The sequence below is a fragment of the Theropithecus gelada genome, chromosome X (assembly GCF_003255815.1).
Source record: "Theropithecus gelada isolate Dixy chromosome X, Tgel_1.0, whole genome shotgun sequence".
In the NCBI taxonomy this organism is placed as follows: Eukaryota; Metazoa; Chordata; class Mammalia; order Primates; family Cercopithecidae; genus Theropithecus; species Theropithecus gelada.
Window position 1 is genome coordinate 116,744,390 of NC_037689.1, and position 20,313 is coordinate 116,764,702.

A 20,313-nucleotide genomic window follows, 5' to 3' on the forward strand; every position below is an offset into this window, starting at 1 on the left:
CAGGATCTTGCATCCCGAAAGACTTGTGGGTGAGCAAGTCACGGTCAGATTAAAACGGTCTTAATCCACCCCGCTGGAAACCTCAAGCCGAGACTCAGAATCTCTTGAGAAGTCCCTAAAGCCAAGGATGAGGGTCATCAGGGGGCGGCGGCGGCAGAGACCTGCTAATGATGGGCACTTGGCGTACCGGTCGAGCAGGAGAGGGCACCTTCAGTTCCCATTAGCAGGATATCACTGCCAACGTGCCCCAGGGGAATGCCTCGACCTTCGCCGGAGCAGCGGTCGGGTGAGCCCTCGAGTGGGTTCCGGTGCGCTCCCTGGCGCAGCGGGGTCTGGGGTGAGGGGAGTGTGGACCTGGAAGAGCCTCGGCGTTACTCTGGAAAACGTGACTCTGCTGAGGCAAGCGGGGCAACTCGGGTCTCTTGTGCAGCCCCTCCCCAATCCCCACCGAGGGCCCAGCGTGGCTGCCTTCTCTGAGGACAGAGCGGAGGGCATTTACCGGGAGCTTCAGGAACCGTTCGTCTCTACTTCACGATCCGCTGGGATAACGGGACTACCGCCCCCGCCGCCGCCGACGCCGCCGACGCCGACGCCGCTGCCGCTGCCGCCAACGCCTACGCCGCCGTCGTCGCCTCCCTCCAACCGCCGCAGTCGCAACCGTCAGCGGTCCCAGTCACCCCGTGCGACTGTCGCTCGCGAAGCCAGCTGTTGAATGGCTCGCGTCGAGCTTACCGCGCGCAGAAGCGTCCTCGCCTTATCTAAGAGGGCAACGCCAGTGCCAACGCCCCGTGACCTCCTCGATCCCCTGCGGCTCTGGCGAGCTCACCGCGGCTGCCTAGTGGCTCGCGACTGCTGGTTCTTCTGCCCGCGCGCTGGCTGCCCTCGGGGCTCGGCCGCCCTCGCCGCTTGCCCTGAACTTGCAGGCAAGACTAGTGGCAATGATGGACTCGTCCCGCCCCCTGATTTCCCCAGGGCCAATCGCCTTCTCTTGAGGAGCCCTTCAAGTAACCCCACCCCTCTCATGCTGCAAAGGCCGAGCCGAAGTTTATCCCAATGCGCCGCTGCTCCCGAAGATTTCGAGGCTTTGACCAGGCTACTCACCCCCAGCCGCCACGAAGTTACAGTGATTTAGAAGCGGAAACTCACTTGGCCTACCAACCCCCACGCGACCTATTTCCTTTGAAAAAACGAGTATACAACTAGAGGTGTATACAACAAGAGGTGATGTTGTTCACCTCATCCCTGAAGTGGGACTGCTGGGAAGTGGCCACGCGCTTGGCCAAAATTGCACATCATGGAGTGAGCAAGAACCACAAAAGCCATCGACTGACTATCCCCGCATTGTTTTTTCTGTTTCTGGGGCCTGCTTTCTGAGGCTGGCCAACTTCCAGCGACCAGGACTCACTGACTCCGCGTACCACCGTTTGGGTCTCCGACTTCCTGGCTTGAGGGTGAGGGAAACCGGTCCCCTGGTAACTTCTGCACGTTTGAGGACATGTAAAGCCAGTCTTGTCCCTCCTGCCCATCGTGGTCCAACAATTTGAACACAATTCCGGCCACGTTCCTCCAGGCTCTGTTGCTCTAAAGACCTGGGTTCAAGGCTCGTCTCTGAATTTAATTCCTTTATATCTTTTGAAAGTGGAATACAGGAACTGAGTCTATCCTTTACACCCCGCCCCACCCCAAAGTATAGACCCTTCAGCACAGAGGAGACCACGATGGCCACGTCCCTTATATAGACATTTGGCTTCTCTGGTGGAGCTCCCTCAGGTAGCATTCACTTTCTTGACTTTCATATCACAAGGCCCATTCTATAGAATACAGTTTTAATATATAATTAAAATACAGAATATAGCTTAATATAGTTACAATATTTTGAATATTCTTATGCTTTAAAATAAAATCTAGTATAACATTTTGTATCGTTTAATCTCTTAAGTTATATTCCATCCAATATAAAACAAATCTGTGTACACTGATGCAGTACACATAATCATTTCAGTTAAATAAATTGACCTGAAAATTTAATAGCTATTCCTTATTGTGTTAAGAACCATGAAAAGGGTTTTACATATACAAACTGTATAAAGGTATTTAGTACTAACAAAAAAAAAACTATGACCGAAATTCCATTTTTGTCCCTATTTTTTAAATGAGGAAACTGAGGCATAGAAGGTTTGAGCTACAGCCCTACATGAGCGATTAGGTAACAAGAGCTGAGATTCTAACCTGAGCAATTTAGTTCTAGATGCTATGCTGCTAATCATTACGTTGATTTGTATTTTAGGTTAACCAATGCTCCAAATGGGATATATTAAAGTAATAACAAAGGAAAAATTGCTTCTCTTGTCATCTAAAGCTTTTTGTTGTTGTTGAATCTTAAAGATTTTGTGCTTTAATTACTTTAGTGAAATATTTTCTTTTCTAATGCATAGACTACTGGGAAAAAGTAAAACAGAATTCAGCTTATCAATAAATTATATTCCTGTTAGTGTATTTCCAGGACTTTTGTTTCAAACAATGTACATGAAGAATGCATGTCATTCATTTCATTTTGGGGCATAAGCAACAAAACTTAAAAATAAAAGCAAAAATAGAAATAACACCAAGAGGCCGGGCGCGGTGGCTCAAGCCTGTAATCCCAGCACTTTGGGAGGCCGAGGTGGGTGGATCACGAGGTCAGGAGATCGAGACCATCCTGGCTAACATGGTGAAACCCCGTCTCTACTAAAAATACAAAAAACTAGCCGGGCGTGGTGGCGGGCGCCTGTAGTCCCAGCTACTCGGAGGCTGAGGCAGGAGAATGGCGTGAACCTGGGAGGCGGAGCTTGCAGTGAGCCGAGATCGCGCCACTGCACTCCAGCCTGGGTGACACAGCGCGAGACTCCGTCTCAAAAAAAAAAAAAAAAAAAAAAAAAGAAATAACACCAAGAAAACTGACTTGAAAACCTATTACTACCAATGTCTGGGAAAAAAAATCATGGTTCAAAATCCAGTTATTCCCACTTATTAGCTTTATAACACAGCTTGGGCAAGTGACTTAATTTTCTGGGCCACTCTTTTTTCATTTGTGTAATGAGAATAATCCTTTGCAATGTTATTTTGAACGTTGGTATTTGGACTTACCCCAGAGAGTGGCACATTGTGAGCATTTAATAAATGTCAGCGACATAATGCTTCGATCTCATCTTTTAATGAAAAGCCTTTCCTGGGTGAGACAAAACCCTTGCATTTACCAGTTACAAGAAGAGATTATCAGAAAAATTAGTCTTTTTTTTAAGATTTGCACAAAATATTTAGTAACAGAACTACCCTGTTATGCTATCATTTGATATATATTTTCAAAGTACAATGTCACTCTAAGTGATGTAATCAGTAAACATAGCACAGACAAACCTAAAAAAATTCCTAATCCTAGTTGTTACTCTTATAATAATCCTTTATTACTTAAATTATATTTAGAAAGGCCTTAACAAAACTAAAATTCTTAAAACATCTACATTTTAATGTAAGTTAAATACATCATAAGTGTAAGATACCATTGAAATTTAGAAAAGTAAAACCTAAAGAGCAGTAAACAATATGGCTTAGAATTCCTTCTAGCATTGCAAAATAAAAATAAAAGGGGCTTAAGCAGTTTCTGTTATTTGATGTGACTTTTTCTTGAAGACTATAAATTTGATAGCAGATACCCAATTATATTATTATGGTCCATATACATACACAGGGCAGAAAATTATCATTAGTTTTTGAACAAAGTGACAACAGAATCAAAATATTAGAAAGAAAACAAATTTTTAACTTTTGCTGTCATAAATCCTTTATAACCCCCAAATCAGTAATGCCTGTTTACTATCGAGTTTTAAGGTGAATAAAAAATATCAAGGAGATTATTCAAGTGTTCAATAATTTGAAATGCTGCCATCCTATTCTAGACCTTTGAAAATCAACACGAGAAATGAATCAGTTTGCAAGGGATTCATCTACTGTAAGCTTCCTTCTGAGTCTGGACAAAATAAGAGTTATGTTATGTAGCACTGGAAAACTGTCATGTAGCATTGATTTACTATGTTATTGATAGCACTGAAAAAAAAAATCAACTTACCTTACCTGAGAAACAGCAAAAAGTGCAGTCTCCAAATGTTGTACTTTGGGTTTTTTTTGTTTGTTTGTTTGTTCGTTTTTGAGACACCGTGTAGCTCAGTCACCCAGGCTGGAGTGCAATGGTGCGATCTCAGCTCACTGCAACCTCCGCCTTCCAAATTCAAGCAATTCTGTCTCAGACTCCTGAGTAGCTGGGATTACAGGCCATCACGCCCAGCTAATTTCTTTTCTTTTCTTTTTTCTTTTTTTTTTTTTTAAGTAGAGAAAGGAAACAAATTTTTTAATTGTTGTTTTTCATGTTGTCCAGGCTGGTCTCAAACTCCTGGCCTCAAGCAATTCGCCTGCCTTGGGCTCCCAAAGTGCTGGGCTTACAGGCATGAGCCACACTGTGCCTGGCCTGTTGTCCTTTGGATAAAATCATTAGCCGTGGGTACAACCTGAAGGCACAGAATTGTATTGAAAGGCAGCCATGAAACCCACTCAATTCATTTGACCCTCTTGCCTTTTAAAACTATTTGTGGAAATTTCTGCACAACACTGTGGCTCACTCCCAGCACTTTGTGAGACCGAAGTGGGTGGATCGCTTGAGGTCAGGAGTTCGAGACCAGCCTGGCCACCATGGCAAAACCCTGTCTCTACCAAAAAATACAAAAATTAGCCAGGTGTTGTGGCGCATGCCTGTGGTCCCAGCTACTTGGGTGGTCCCAGCTACTCAGGAGGCTGAGGCAGGAGAATCACTTGAACCCAGGAGGCAGAGGTTGTAGTGAACTGAGATCACACCCCTTCCTCACTCTGGGCGACAGAGCAAGACTCCATCTCAAAAAAAAAAAAAAAAAAAAAAAAGGCCAGGCACGGTGGCTCACACCTGTAATACCAGCACTTTGGGAGGTCGAGCGGGATGGATCACTTGAGGTCAGGAGTTGGACACCGGTCTGGCCAACATGGTGAAACATCGTCTCTACTAAAAAATACAAAAATTAGTCGGGCATGGTGGCACGCGCCTGTAATTCCAGCTACTTGGGAGGCTGAGACAGGAGAATCACTTGAACCTGGGAGGTGGGGGTTGCAGTGAGCCCAGATCGCACAACTGCACTACAGCCTGGGCGACAGAGCAAAACTCCGTCTCAGAAAAAAAAAACAAAAGAAAAGACTTTTGTGGAAATTTTAGTTTACTTTAATATATTTATGTCACTGTGGAATGTAACTCTGTTATCTTTATATTTAAAACTTGGTTGAATCAGTGAATATAGCAGAAACTAGTAGAAAATGTATTGTTTTGAAACAAGGCAGCTCATTTATTTGAGCTTTCAATTCTTTTGGATATATACCCACAAGTGGAATTGCTGGATCATATGATAGCTCTGGGTTTTTTGTGTGTATGCTTGTTGTTGTTGTTGTTGTTTGTTTGTTTTTTGGAACCTCCATACTGTTTTCTATAGCAGTTGTACTATTTTACATTCCCCCAACAGTACACAAAAGTTCTAATTTCTCCACATCCTTGCCAATGCTTATTTTCTGTTTATTTTTATAGCAGCCATTCTATTCAATGTAAGGTGATTTGTTCCTTATTTTTAGCCCAGGTATATACCCAATTCTCTTACATAGTGTTTCATAGTATGAAAAATCCACTATCAATGAACAATTTGTTTGAGCCTGATCTTCAGCTATTTCAAACAATACTGCAGTGAACATCCATATATGAGTATCTTTATATACATGTTGGATACCTTTCGAAAGATAATTGTGAGAACAAAGATATGTACATTTTTGTGACTTTTTATTGTAATATAATTTCAGACTTACAGAGAAGTTGCAGGAACACACGTATTTCCCCAATTGTTAACAGTCTGTCAGTTGTTTTATCATATTTTCTCTATATATGCATATTACCTTTTTTCTGAACCATTTGGGAGTAAATTTTAGTTATGATGTCCATTTAACTTTAAATACTTCAGTATGTATTTCTTAGAACAAAATATTTCTCTTTCTGTCCTAGATGCATTTATGAAAAAAGAAAAAAATCTCTCTCTCTCTCTCTTTTTTTTTTTTTTCCTTTGAGACAGAGTTTTGCTCTTGTTGCCCAGGCTGGAGTGCAATGGTGCAATCCTGGCTCACCGCAACCTCTGCCTCCCGGGTTCAAGTGATTCTCTTGCCTCAACCTCCTGAGTAGTTGGGATTACAGGGAATGCACACCACGACCGGCTAATTTTGTATTTTTAGTACAGACAGGGTTTCTCCATGTTGGTCAGGCTGATCTCGACCAGACCTCCCCACCTCGTCCTCCCAAAGTGTTGGGATTAGAGGTGTGAGCCACTGTGTCCAGCCGAAAAAATTTCCTTATATAAGAACAGTGCAAATATTAACATCAGGAAGTTAATATTGATAAAGTTCTATTATCTACCCTACAGGCCTTACTCATAATACTCCAATTGTGCAGATAATGTTCTTTGTAGCAAAAAAAAATTGGGGGGAGGGGGTCTGAGAGGTAATTCAGGGTCATATGTTGCATTTTTCGTTTATATCTAGCCTTCTTTCATCTTGAAACAGTTCTTCAGACTGTCTTTGACTTTCATGATTATGACATTCTTTTCATTATTTTTAAATTACTATTACTACTACTATTATTATCATTTTAAACCGATCATAAACTTATAGAAAAGTTGGAAGTGTAATACAGGCTGTTCTGTTTTTTTGTTGTTGTTTGTTTGTTTATTTCCTGAACCATTTGAAAGTGATTTGCCACCCTGATGCCCCATTTCCCCTGAATAATTTAGTGTGTACCTTTTTATTTTTTTAATGACAAGGATACTTTCCTATCTAACCATGAATGAAATAACCATCAAAATCAGGAAATTAACATTAATAGATTACTAGCGTTGAATCCCCAGATACCATTTAAGTTTGATCAGATGTCTCGAAATGATCTATTACAGCAAAAGGATCCAGTTCAGAATCATGCAGTGCTTTTAGTTGTCATATGTCCTTCACCTCCTTCAGTCTGAAAGAGTTCCTTGGTCTTCTGTTGACTTTTAAGACTCAGGCACTTTTGGAGACTACGGGCCAGTTATTTTGGAAAACATCCCTCATTTTGAGTTTATCTGATGTTTCCCAATGATTAAATTTAGGTTACTTATTTTTGGCAGGGCTATCACAGAAGTGACGCTAGGCTCTAATTGCATTCTGTCAAGCGGAGCGTAATTTCAATGTGTCCTATTACTACTCATGATGGTCGTTTTGATCTCTTGACTAAGATGGTAAGTGCTAGGCTTCTCCACTGTGAAGTTATTCTTTGTAATTAATACATACCTTCTGGGGAAGTATGTTGAAACTGTGTAAATATTCCATTCCTCATCAAACTTTTGATATTCATTTATTTATTTATACCAATATAGACTTATGGTTTCCTATTTTTATTCAATGGATTCTAATCCATTATTATCATTGTTTACTTTGATGCTCAAATTGTCCTGGATTTGGCCACTGGGAGCCCCTTTAAGCTGGTTTCTATGTCCCTTTGACATGACCCCATCATTTTTCAAGCACCTCCTTAGTTTCTGGCACAAAATATTCCAGGCTCATCTTGTACTTTGCCTTCTGCAGTCCCAAAATCAGCCTGGAGAAGCCCTGATTCCTCTTAGTGGAAATGGTATCTAGAAGCCAAATCTGAGCACCAGGTGTATATATTGCTGTTGGTGTGTTGCTGCTCCCTGAGCCTCTCAGAGGCCTCACTTATATACACTTACACACACACACACACACACACACATTTTCATCTATCTATCTATCTATCTATCTATCTATCTATCTATCTATCTATCCATCCGTCATTTATCTAACCATGAGTTTACTCTGATATATCCAATCCAACACCACAGGGTTCATTCTAATTTTCTTTCTTTCTGCATTAGTCATAATTTATGACAATGAGAAGATAGCTTACATCATTCTTAATATATTTACTCGTTTTTATCAATACTCCTCTATGTAACTGTGCTGGGAAGTTTCTAAGATAGTGCTCAGTGATCCCTGCCTCCTGGTATTCAACCACTTGTGGAATCACCTCCCCTGCAGTGTGAGTTGGATTTAGTGAATCACTTCTAATGACAGAATACAGCAAAAGTTATGGGGTGTTACTTCCAAGATTAGGTTATAAGATGACTCTGGCTTCTAGTCTCTCTCTTTCTTTCTCTTTCTCCCTCCCCTTGCCCTACCCACTCCTCCCTTTCTCTCTCTCTCTCTCCCCTCCTCCCATCCTCCCTCTCACTAGCCAAGGGAAGCTAGCTGCCCTATGGAGAGACCCACATGGCAAGGAGCTGAGGGAGGCTTCTGGCCACAGCCATTGAGCAACTGAGGTCTTCAGTCAACACCCCTTGAAGAAATAAATCCCACCAACAACCACATGAATGTGCTTGGAAGCAGAGCCTCCCTCAGTTGAAGCCTCAGATTTTAGCTTTGTGAGAGACTGTGAGCCAGAGGCACCCAGCTAAGCCATGCCCAGATTTCTGCCACATAAAAACTGAGATAATAGATGTGCATTGTGTTAAGCTGCTGAGTTTTGGGGTAAATTGTCACACCAAAAAATATACTAACACTTGGCTAGGCGTGGTGGCTCATGCCTGTAATCCTAACACTTTGGGAGGCCGAGGCAGGTGGATCACTTGAGCTCAGGAGTTTGAGACCAGCCTGGGCAACATGGTGAAATCCTGTCTCTACCAAAAATAAAATAATTAGTTGGGCATGGTGGTGTGTGCCTGTGGTCCCAGCTACTCTGGAGGGTGAGGTAGGAGGATCGCTTGAACCTGGGAGGCAGAGGATGTAGTGAGCCGAGATCATCATACCACTGCACTACAGCCTGGGTGACAGAGACCTCTTCTCAGAAAAAAAGAAAAAAAAAAGCAAAGAAATAGATACTAAAATAATAATCAATCTCCTATGTCCATTGCCACCCCTCCCTGACAGCTCTGTTCTCCCTGCCTGGGTGCCTCTGATTCTCCATAACCAGCCTCCCTGACTCATGGATTCCCTCTGCAGCCTGCTCAGACTCTGGCTCGCTACATTACCTCTCCCCCATGTGTATGACCTCTTCATTCCACTCAGGCTCCAACAGCCCATGCCATGCCACTCCATCATGAGGATGTCCTTGTTAGCCCTCTCAGGCTCTGACTTCCCACACCAGGCTGCCCCTCCACAGGGATGCCTTCACCAACTTGCTTGACTCTGATCCCTCATAGCAGGCTGTCTTCTACACACACACACCTTGCCAAATTGCCCTCCAAAAATCTTGCGTCAATTTACACTTAGTTTATCTCTGTCTCCCTCTCCTTTTTTTTTTTTTTTTGAGACGGAGTCTTGCTCTGTCTCCCAGGCTGGAGTGCAGTAGCACGATCTCAGCTCACTACAACCTCCACCTCCTGGGTTCAATCAATTCTCCTGCCTCAGCCTCCCAAGTAGGTGGGATTACAAGCATGCACCAGCACGCCCGGCTAATTTTTGTATTTTTAGTAGAGACGGGGTTTTACCATGTTGGCCAAGCTGCTTTCGAATTCCTGACCTCAGGTGATCAGCCTGCCTCAGCCTCCCAAAGTGCTGGGATTACAGGTGTGAGCCACTGTGCCCGGCCTACCTCTCCATTTTCTTTCTTCTCTCACAGGGTGCTGGTTGGCTTTTCCTTCACTATTTCTAGGTCTCCTACCAATGAAAAGTCAAATGGTCCAATTCTTTTCAAAAAAAATCGGCCCAGCACGGTGGCTCATGCCTGTAATCTCAGCACTTTGGGAGGCTGAGGTAGGTGGATTACCTGAGGTCGGAGTTCGAGACCAGCCTGGCCAACATGGTGAAACCCCATTTCTACTAAAAAAAAAAAAAAAAAAAAAAATAGCCGGCCGTGGTGGCGGGCACCTGTAATCCCAGCTACTTGGGGGGCTGAGGCTGGAGAATTGCTTGAACCTGGGAGGCAGAGGTTGCAGTGAGCTGAGACTGTGCCATTGCACTCCAGCCTAGGTGACAAGAGTGAAACTCAATTTAAAAAAATAAAATAAAAATAATAAATAAATAAATAAAATATATAATCAGTTGGGTTTCTCTGAACTGGCATATCTAAATAGGGAGCATTTCCACCTTTAAAATGCAAATATTCTCTTTCACTCTCACTGACAGTTAGGGACTTATATCCTTGGTCAGTGAGTTGTAATATAGAGAACTATAAAGAGGAAAAAAAGGAAGTATCCATAGGAATATGCTTTACAACAGCTTGTGAAAAGGATGGGCATTTAAACTGTAGACCTACAGGAACTTTTCCAAAAAGGGTTACTTTGCTCTTTGTTAAGTTCCAGATTCATAAAAATCTAACTGAGAAGGGGTCGTTTCTTTCTTAGCCCATTTTTTAGCTTTCAGGTTACAATCTGTGCTCATATGTGTATTTATTCTACCCAGTGCTCAAGCTATTTTGGCTTTATGTCTCTCTGTCCCTTAGGGTAATATTTATACTTAACATTTATAAGGTACTTTATGTGACTGTCTTAACTCATCCAGTCCGTATAATAGCATTAGGAGTTTGCTATTTCTGCCCCTATTTAACACATGAGGGAAAACTGAACCCCTAAGGGGGTGATTTACCCAAGGTCGTATAGCCAGTTAGTAACAAAACTGGGGCTGAAACTCAAGTCTTCTGACTCCAGCCCCAGGAACATTATTATTATTATTATTATTATTATTATTATTATTATTATTATTTTGAGACAGAATCTCTCTCTGTCATTTAGGCTAGAGTACAGTGGCACAATCTCAGCTCATTGCAACCTCTGTCTCCCGGGTTCAAGAGATTCTCCTGCCTCAGCCTCCGAGTAGCTGGGATTACAGGTGGCACCTGCCACCACACCCAGCTAATTTTTATATTTTCAGTAGAGACAGGGTTTCACCATGTTGGCCAGGCTGGTCTGGAACTTCTTACCTCAAGTGATCCGCCTGCCTCGGCCTCCCAAAGTGCTGGGATTACAGGTGTGAGCCACCAAACCCAGCCCAGAAATCTTTCCACTTTATTCTACTGCCTCTCTGGGTTCTTCTCTTTCAAAGAAGTATTCTTGAAGGCTTAAGTTCCCCTTCCAAATTGGAGTCTGCATATGTTGAAACCCCTGCCCAAGCTGCTTGGTAGACTATATTTAGCCAGGCCAAATCAGCTCTTTAGAAGTGAATTGCGCTTGAATTTCCCTGCAGCTCTTTATTGCATCATCAAAATGATTTTTTTAAAGTCTTGGGGATATTAAGATTATTACTCTTACTGAAAAAATTAAAATAGCAATAAATTGACATATTAAGCAAAAAAACCCAATACTTTCATCACTATGTTGAGAACTGGTTTTGCTGTTAAGTGGTCAAGTTTAATTGAAGAAGACAAAACAAATGCCAATGAAATAAATTAAATGTCCTCCAAAGAAGACTGGTTAAATAAATAGCAGTACAAGGAAATACTTTATAGGTGTTTGAAAAGAATGAGGCAGATCAGGCTGGGCGCAGTGGCTCAAGCCTTTAATCCCAGCACTTTAGGAAGCTGAGGTGGGCAGATCACTTGAGGTCAGAGGTTCGAGACCAGCCTGGCCAACATGGTGAAACCTCATCTCTACCAAAAATATAAAAAATTTCCTGGGGCCGGGCGCGGTGGCTCAAGCCTGTAATCCCAGCACTTTGGGAGGCCGAGGCGGGTGGATCACGAGGTCAGGAGATCGAGACTATCCTGGCTAACATGGTGAAACCCCGTCTCTACTAAAAATACAAAAAACTAGCCGGGCGTGGTGGCGGGCGCCTGTAGTCTCAGCTACTTGGGAGGCTGAGGCGGGAGAATGGCGTGAACCCGGGAGGCGGAGCTTGCAGTGAGGAGATCACGCCACTGCACTCCAGCCTGGGAGACACAGCGAGACTCCATCTCAAAAAAAAAAAAAAAAAAAATTTCCTGGGTGTGGTGGTGCTCACCTGTAATCCCAGCTACTTGGGAGACTCAGCCAGGAGAATTGCTTGAACCCAGGAGGCAGAAGTTGCAGTGAGCCGAGATTGTGCCACTGCACTCCAGCCTGGGCAACAGAGGGAGACTCTGTCTCAAAAAAAAAAAAAAAAAAAGAATGAGGCAGATCAATATAAGCTGATAAGGAGTGCTTTCCTAGCTACATTGTTAAGTAAATACAAATACAAATAAAAAACAATGTGAACAGTATCTTGTCATTTGTAAAATACGTTTATATGTACACATATATACATGAATTTGTATGTGGATAGAATAATAGAATTTCTCCAGAGGGATGCACACAAAAGATGAAATAGTGGATACTTCTGTAGAGAGTAAATGGGTGACAAAGGTGGGGAAGAAACATACTTGTCACTGTCTGTCCCTTTACATCATGCTTTTGTAGCATTTGCATTTTTACCAAGGACCAGTATTGCCTATTAAAAATAATTTTAGTTGAATAGTGCTTTACAATTTTAAAATAATTTTTAATATATAATTTTATTGAATATATATACAATCCAAAGTAGTAAGTGTTATGCCTTTCTCATAGAGATCTTCAAACTGGTTCCAACCTCCACCCTACTTTTCAGCTTCCCCTCGCTTCACTCCCTGCATGCTCCAGCCACATCTTAGGGAAGATTGATCTCCACTTTCCCTCTCCCCTTGCCAGCATGGCCTCCAGCTCCACTCTCTTACTCACTTCTAATTAATGTAACTAGGCATTGTGTTCCATAATTACAGGGCTTGTCAGTGAAATCAATAGTTACCTCCCATGTGACAATGACATTTTAGCTCCATCAATCTCCCTGGAGCCCAGTAGCTTACCTGAGCCAACAAAGCCCCAAGATTATTAACATATCCCTTTGCTCTCACTCATCTTCATGCCTGTGTATAAATCAGCAGATTCTCAATTCACGATTTCATACACCCTGCCAATGATTATTTGGTGATAAAATGACAATCAAATTTATATTTTAATGGCTTTATGGAGGTATAATTTACATACCACAAAATTCACCATTGTACATGTACAGTTCTATGATTTTTAGTAAATGCGAAGAGTTGTGCAACCTCAAATGCATATTTTTTTCATGATAATCTTAAGAATCTAACTTAAAATAATCTAGATTATAATAGGTTTCTGATATGACTCAGTTTCTTTCCTCTGACTTCAACTCTCAAGTGTGTTCCCTGCCTTACTTTTCAATGGAAGACACCTAATTATACTGTTTCCTTAAAACTATAGCATGTGGGACTTGGAAGGGCCCTTAGAAATCGACTACAGATAGGAAACTTAGATCCAGATAGGATGTATGATTTGCCCAGAGATATATAACAGGTTAATGGCAGAGTCAGAACTAAAACCCAGGAATAATTCTTTTTTTTTTTTTTTTTTTTTTGTCACCTAGGATGGAGTGCAGTGGTACAATCTCTGCTCACTGCAACCTCTGCCCCCCAGGTCCAAGCGATTCTCCTGCCTCAGCCTCCAGAGTAGCTGGGATTATAGGTGTGCACCACCACACCTGGCTAATTTTTGTATTTTTAGTAGAGATGGGGTTTCACCATGTTGGCGAGGCTCGTCTCAAACTCCTGACCTCAAGCGATCTGCCTGCCTCAGCCTCCCAAAATGCCAGGATTACAGGCGTGAGCCACCGAGCCCAGCCAAACCCAGGATTCTTATTTCAAACCCAATCAACTCCCTATGACAACACCAAGCCCCTTCTCTCAAGCATTGCTAATGTTCTGGAAATCAGTGAATCAACCATCATTAATCAATTTGCCTGGCTAAATCTGAAGATTTGATGATGGAAAAAGGGCTTGGCTTGAGGGTGAGTCTAGAGAACAGGTAGGAGATATAAACTCTTTTCCTTCACATTCCTTCTGGATGAATTTCTTTCTTAGTATTTAGGACAACTAACGGAGAAGATAGGTTCCTTTCTGTCTAAAGAAGGACCTTATGATTATCTGTCAATAGTACCTATCATTATTATTACTCTTATTATTATTGTATTTTCTCCAGTGTATGTTAGCAAGATGTGAAGGTGGTATGAAACTGTAGTAAAGAAACCACATAAGCACTGCTTCCTGCTTTTGCCTACAACTGTGCTAAAATTAGCCCCTAATCCCCCACGGATTTGAGCCAGGGAAAGCAATGTAGCTTCTCATCTTGTTTTTCTAGCAATCAGTAAGTTGCTAGACAGTTGTAAGTTAAACAACTGATGATAAAGAGAGAAATAAATTTTATATATTTGTGTGATGAGAACTAAAAACGCTCTCTGTCACCAACTATAGTGTTACTTGGTGTACCATAGTAGGAGGGACCAGGCCAACAACAATTTTGAGATGCTGAATGTGGCATTCTGAACTTAATGAGAAAACTCCAAAATACTCAGATTGACATGAAATCATTGTCAACTACTTTTACATTTTTTATTAGAAATCATACCTCCCTTTTGGGAACAACACCAGAAAAAAAAAGAGAGAGAAAGAAAGAAGAAGGAAGAAAAGAAAAGAAAAGAAAAGAAAAGAAAAGAAAAGTCATATCTCCTCCTTAAAAACCATCTTCATATTTCCCCCCTAAAAACCATCTTCCCCCCCCACCCCAGTAATTTCTATTCTAAGAATATATCCTAAGAAAAAGCAGAGATTCATGTACAAAGAAATTCATCACTTTTTTTCCTTTCTTTCTTTTTTTTTTTTTTTTTTAGAGACAAAGCCCCACTCTGTCTCCCAGACTGTGGCGCAGTGGAGTGATCACTGTGATCTCAAACTCCTGGGCTCAAGGGATCCTCCCACCTCAGCCTTCCTGAGTAGCTGGGACTACAGGCACACGTCGCCATGCCTGGCCAGTTAAAAAAATTTTGGGGGGTAGCAACAGGGTCTTGCTATGTTACCCACACTGGTCTCAAACTCTGAGCCTTAAGTAATCCTCCCACCTCAGTCTCCCAAAGTGTTGAGATTACAGGCATGAGCCACCACACCTGGCCCCCATCACAATTTTTATAAGAATAAAACATTGGAAATAATTAGAAATAATTGAGGATGCTTAAATAAAACACAATAACTCCATAAAAGGGAATTGTATGCAGCCATGAAAAATCACCGTTTAAAAAAAATCATCTTTTCAAAAATTTTTTTCATTTGCAACAGTTTTCTGAGATAATTTGTATACCATAAAATTCACTAACTTAAAGTGCAAAATTCAAAGGTTTTCAGTACATTTACAGAATTATTAAACTATCACCACAATCTAATTTTAGAACATTTTTATTGCCCCCAAAAGAGAATTTGTACACCTTAGCAGTCACTCCTCACACTCTCAACCTATAAATTGATAAGAACAATACAAATGATCCAAAAGAAGATTGGACAAAGGAAAGTAAGTCACAGAAGGAGACATGCAAATGAATATAAATATTTAAATATATTTATATTTACAAATGATGAAATGGAAATAAACACAGAGAGATACCATTTTTCCATTTACTATTTTCATCAGCAAAAATGAGAAACACTGATAACATCCACTACTGGTAAGCATCGGGGAAACAGGCATTCTCATACATAGTTGTTAAGAGTATTGGCCGGGTGCAGTGGTTCACTCCTGTAATCCCAGCACTTTCGGAGGCCGAGGTGAAGAGATCACTTGAGGCCAGGAGTTTGAGACCATTCTGGCCAACATGGTGAAACCCCATCTCTACCAAAAATACAAAAATTAGCCAGGCGTGGTGGCACACGCCAGTAATCCCAGCTACTTGGGAGGCTGAGGCAGGAGAATCTCTTGAACCCAGGAGGCAGAGGTTGCAGTGAGTCGAGATCGCACAACTGCACTACAGCCTGGGCAACAGAGTAAGACCCTACTATACCCACACAAAAAGAGTATGAATTGTTAAAACCTTTTTGGAAAATAATCCAGCACCATTTAACTTTTTTAAAGCACATACCATTGGGGCCAGGAATCCCACTTTGGGAATTTATCCTACAGAAATTAAAATACCAGGATGTAAAGATAGATGTACAAAACCACAGGAATAGCAAGTTACAGAGCCGTGTGTGTAGTATGATAGCATCTTTATGCCAGTAAATGTCCTTGACATTAAAAATGCATGTCTACTTTCAGTCCTCCCAGAAACCCTATGACTGCAGACAATATTCTTACTCTCCAGAGGGGAAGCTGGGGCTCAGAGAAATGAAGCAATGTACTTTAGGTCTTACACAGTTACCAAATGGCAGAGCCAGTATTCCAATCCAGGTCCATCTGGTACCCCGAACCAAGATATCTGCCAAGGATGACAACTTTCTGGTTAGAGTACTTGAAACTCCCTCAGTAGAGGTGGGACTAATCTTTCAGGATGTCATTTTTAAGAGTGCAAAGTGAATTCATGTCTCAATGAAAGAGACAGAAGTTTGTAATGCTGGAATTTGGTGAGAGAATAGTTAGTGGTGGAAAAGGGTTGTGGGGAAACATGAAAAACTCAATAAATAAAATTCATTTATTCATTCATCTAACAAATATTTATTAGCATGTACTATGTAACAGGTACTGTTTAAAGCATTGAAGGATTCGTCAATGAATAAAACAGAAAAATCCCTTCCCTTGGAAATGTACATGGGGGGAGGGGGCTGAAGCAGACAATAAACAAATTACATATAAAAATAACATGTGAGATGGCGAATAGTGTTATAAAGGGATATCCTTTCAAGTTCACATAGTTGTTAGCGGAATTTGCTTCTTTGCAGCTATAGAATTCATGAAAACTTACTTCTTTCAGGCTAACAAGAGAGTAGATCTGTGATCTCTAGACTTTGTTTTAGAGAGCTCACCTGATTAGGTCAGGCTTGCCCTGGGTAATTTTCCATTTGATTAACTCAAAGTTAACTTCTAACTAGGGACCTTAATTACATCTACAAAAATTTCTTTACCTTTACCACATAACAATCTAATCACCAGAGTGACATCCGTCATATTCATAGGTCTCACCCTCACTCAAAAGAAGGGGATTATTCATGGCATGTACACCAGGGGGCAGGAATCCTGGGGTCCACGTTAAAATTCTGTCTACCTCAACATCTAAGAGCAGATGTCAATTGGGCAGTTGGATATGTGAGTCTGGAGCTCAGGGCTGAGGTCTGAATTGGAGATGTATGTTATGATGTCATCAACACAGAGATGGTATTTAAAGCTATGAGATTGCATGGGGACACCAAAAAAAAGTAATATTGATAGATAAGAGATCTGAGGTATGAGCCCTGGAGAACATGAATGTTTAGAGGTTGGGGAGATGAAAAGGAAACAACAGTGGAGACAGAGAAGGAGGAGCTAGTGAAGTAGGAGGCAAACCAGGAGAGTATCTTGTCCTGGAAGCCAGATGAAGAAGGTGTTTCAAGGAGGAGGGAGTGATCAACTATGTCAAGTGCTCCTGCTTGGTAAGATGGTAAGATGATGAGAGGATAGTCCATTGAATTTAGTAACATGATGGTGGTCCTGACAAAAGCAGTTTAGGTGGAGTGGTTGGAGTGATAGCCTAATTTGAATTTGTTCAAGAGAGAAAGAGGAGCGAGAAATTGCAGTTGGCAAGTGTAGGCAATCCTTTCAAAGAACTTGGCTGTAGGCAGGAGTGAAGAAATGGGTGCATTAGCTAGAACAGAAAGTGGGGTCAAGGCCGGGTGCAGTGGCTCACACCTGTAATCCCAGTACTTTGGGAGGCCGAGGTGGGCGGATCACCTGAGGTCGGAAGTTCAAGACCAGCCTGACCAACATGGAGAAACCCCGTCTCTACTAAAAATACAAAATTAGTCTGGCGTGGTGGCACACACCTGTAATCCCAGCTACTCGGGAGGCTGAGGCAGGAGAATCGCTTGAACCCGGGAGGTGGAGGTTGCGGTGAGCTGAGATCATGCCATTGCACTCCAGCCTGGGCAACAAGAGCAAAACTCCATCTCAAAAAAAAAAAAAAAAAAAAATTGGGGTCAAGAGAATTTTTTATTATGGAAGAAAAACATGCTTATATGCCGGTGGGAATTGCCCAGTAAGAAGGAAAGTATGATTATGTGTACGGGGGAGGGGGCTTGCTGGAGCAATGACCTTGAAGTAGTAAGAAAGAATGGGATCCAGAGTACAAGTGGATGGGTTGCACAGATAGGTCATCCACAGAAATGTGATGGAAGGCAGAATACAGGCAAAAATGCAGGTAGATGGGTAGATGCATTTTGAGGGTCTGCGGCAATTGTCCTCTGATACTCTGACTTTTAGGGCAAACCGAAAGTGTCTCCTGCATTCTCCCACACTGCCTAAAGTGTCAGCATGAGATTACTTTCAGGTGTTCCCCCAAAACAGACACAGTTTATGTACCACTTGTACCACTTAAGAGGGGATTTTAGTAGCTTTGTGTTTAACATTTATTTGAAGAAGGTAACTAGTACACCTAATGCATGATTTTTCAGATATAATTGCAATTTTAAAATGTAAACAAAAGAAAAGTGTTAGCTAAAGTACAGAAGAGGTTGAAGGGATATAGCAAAACTTTTAGTCAGTTGTGAATAACTGACCCTTGAGAGAATGTCTTAAGCATTGGATCTGTTGGAGTCCCTCTTTAAGAGCAGACGTCTCTGAGATAACACATTTAGTCAGCTTAATTCCTGAAATTCTACTGTGAGTGAGACTGAGACTTCTCAGGACTGAAAGGAATCCCCCAGGATCTGCTAGTTTACATTCAAGGATAGAGAACTCTATATCACTGAAGATTGAGACAGTTTCTTTCATCCTGAGGGGCCTCTGACTAAAAGCAAAACAAAAATACAATAAATTGAAAAGCCAAAAGTTTCTTATATAAGCATACAGTGAATATAAACAGAAAGCTTAGAGCCCTGCATTATGGCAGATGCCACAGGGAAAGGAGTCTGTAGATGATTCAGAAAAAGGGCTTCTCCAGGTAGAGAGAGAGAAAATTGTGGTAGACAGAATAATGAATCCTCGAAGATGTCTGTCTTAATCCCCTGGAACCTGTGAATATGTTACCTTACATGGCAAAAAGGACTTTGCAGATGGGATTAGTTAAGGATCCTGAGATGGGAAGATTATCCTGGATTATCCAGATGGGCCCAGCATAATCACAGGGGTCCCTGTAAGAGGGAAGCAGGAGGATCAAAGTCAGGGAAGATGTGATGACTGAAGCAAAGGTTGCAGTGATGTGCTCTGTAGATGGAGAATACAGTCACAAGCAAGAAATTCAGACGGCCTCTGGAAAAGGCAAGAAAACAAATTCTCCCTTAGGGCCTCTAAAAGGAACACAGTCCTGCTGTGATATGGTTTGGCTCTGTGTCGCTACTCAAATCTCATGTTGAATTGTAATCCCCAGTGTTGGGGGAGGGACCTGGTGGGGGCTGATTGGATTATGGGGTTGGGTTTCCCCCTTGCTGTTCTCATGATAGTGAGTTATCACGAGATCTGGTTGTTTAAAACTGTGTAGCACCTCCCCCTTCACTGTCTCTCCTGTCACCACGTGAAGATGTGCTTGCTTCCCCTTCATCTTTCGCCATGATTATAAGTTTCCTGAGGCCTACCCAGCCATGGCTCCTGTATAGCCTGCAGAACTGTGAGTCAATTAAACCTCTTTTCTTTATAAAATCTCAGGTAGTTCTTTATAGCAATGTGAGAATGGACTAATACATACTGACACCTTGATTGTAAAACTTTTGGCCTCTAGAACTGTCAGATAGTAAGTCTGCATTATTTTAAGCCACTGAATTTGTGTTCGTTTATTAGAGTGGCAATAAGAAATTAATACAGACACAATGGCAACTTAGAATGCAAGGTTTGAAAAGGTTCTCTGGCAAAGCCTCCTGTCTGCCCTGTTGATTTCTGGAAGATGGGAGTGAAACAGATCTGAATTCATAGCATATTTTCTTTATTGTTCTTGTGGCTCTTGGCATATGTTTCTCTGTATTAATATTAGTTATCTTCCCATTAGATGTAAGCTAATTGTGGGCAGATTCAGTTAGCATATAGCACAGGACCTTGCCCATCTAACAGGCAAGCAGCAATGATGCTTTGCAATTGCATAATATGTTGGAGTTTCTAAAAGGCTTTCACATATGACCGTACAGGCATCAACATAAATTGAAAATAGAAGGGCAGGAATTATAGAAGGTGTCACAGATTGGAGAGAGGAAGTTCCCAGAAAAGACTGTAAAAGTGATACTTTGAATGAGAA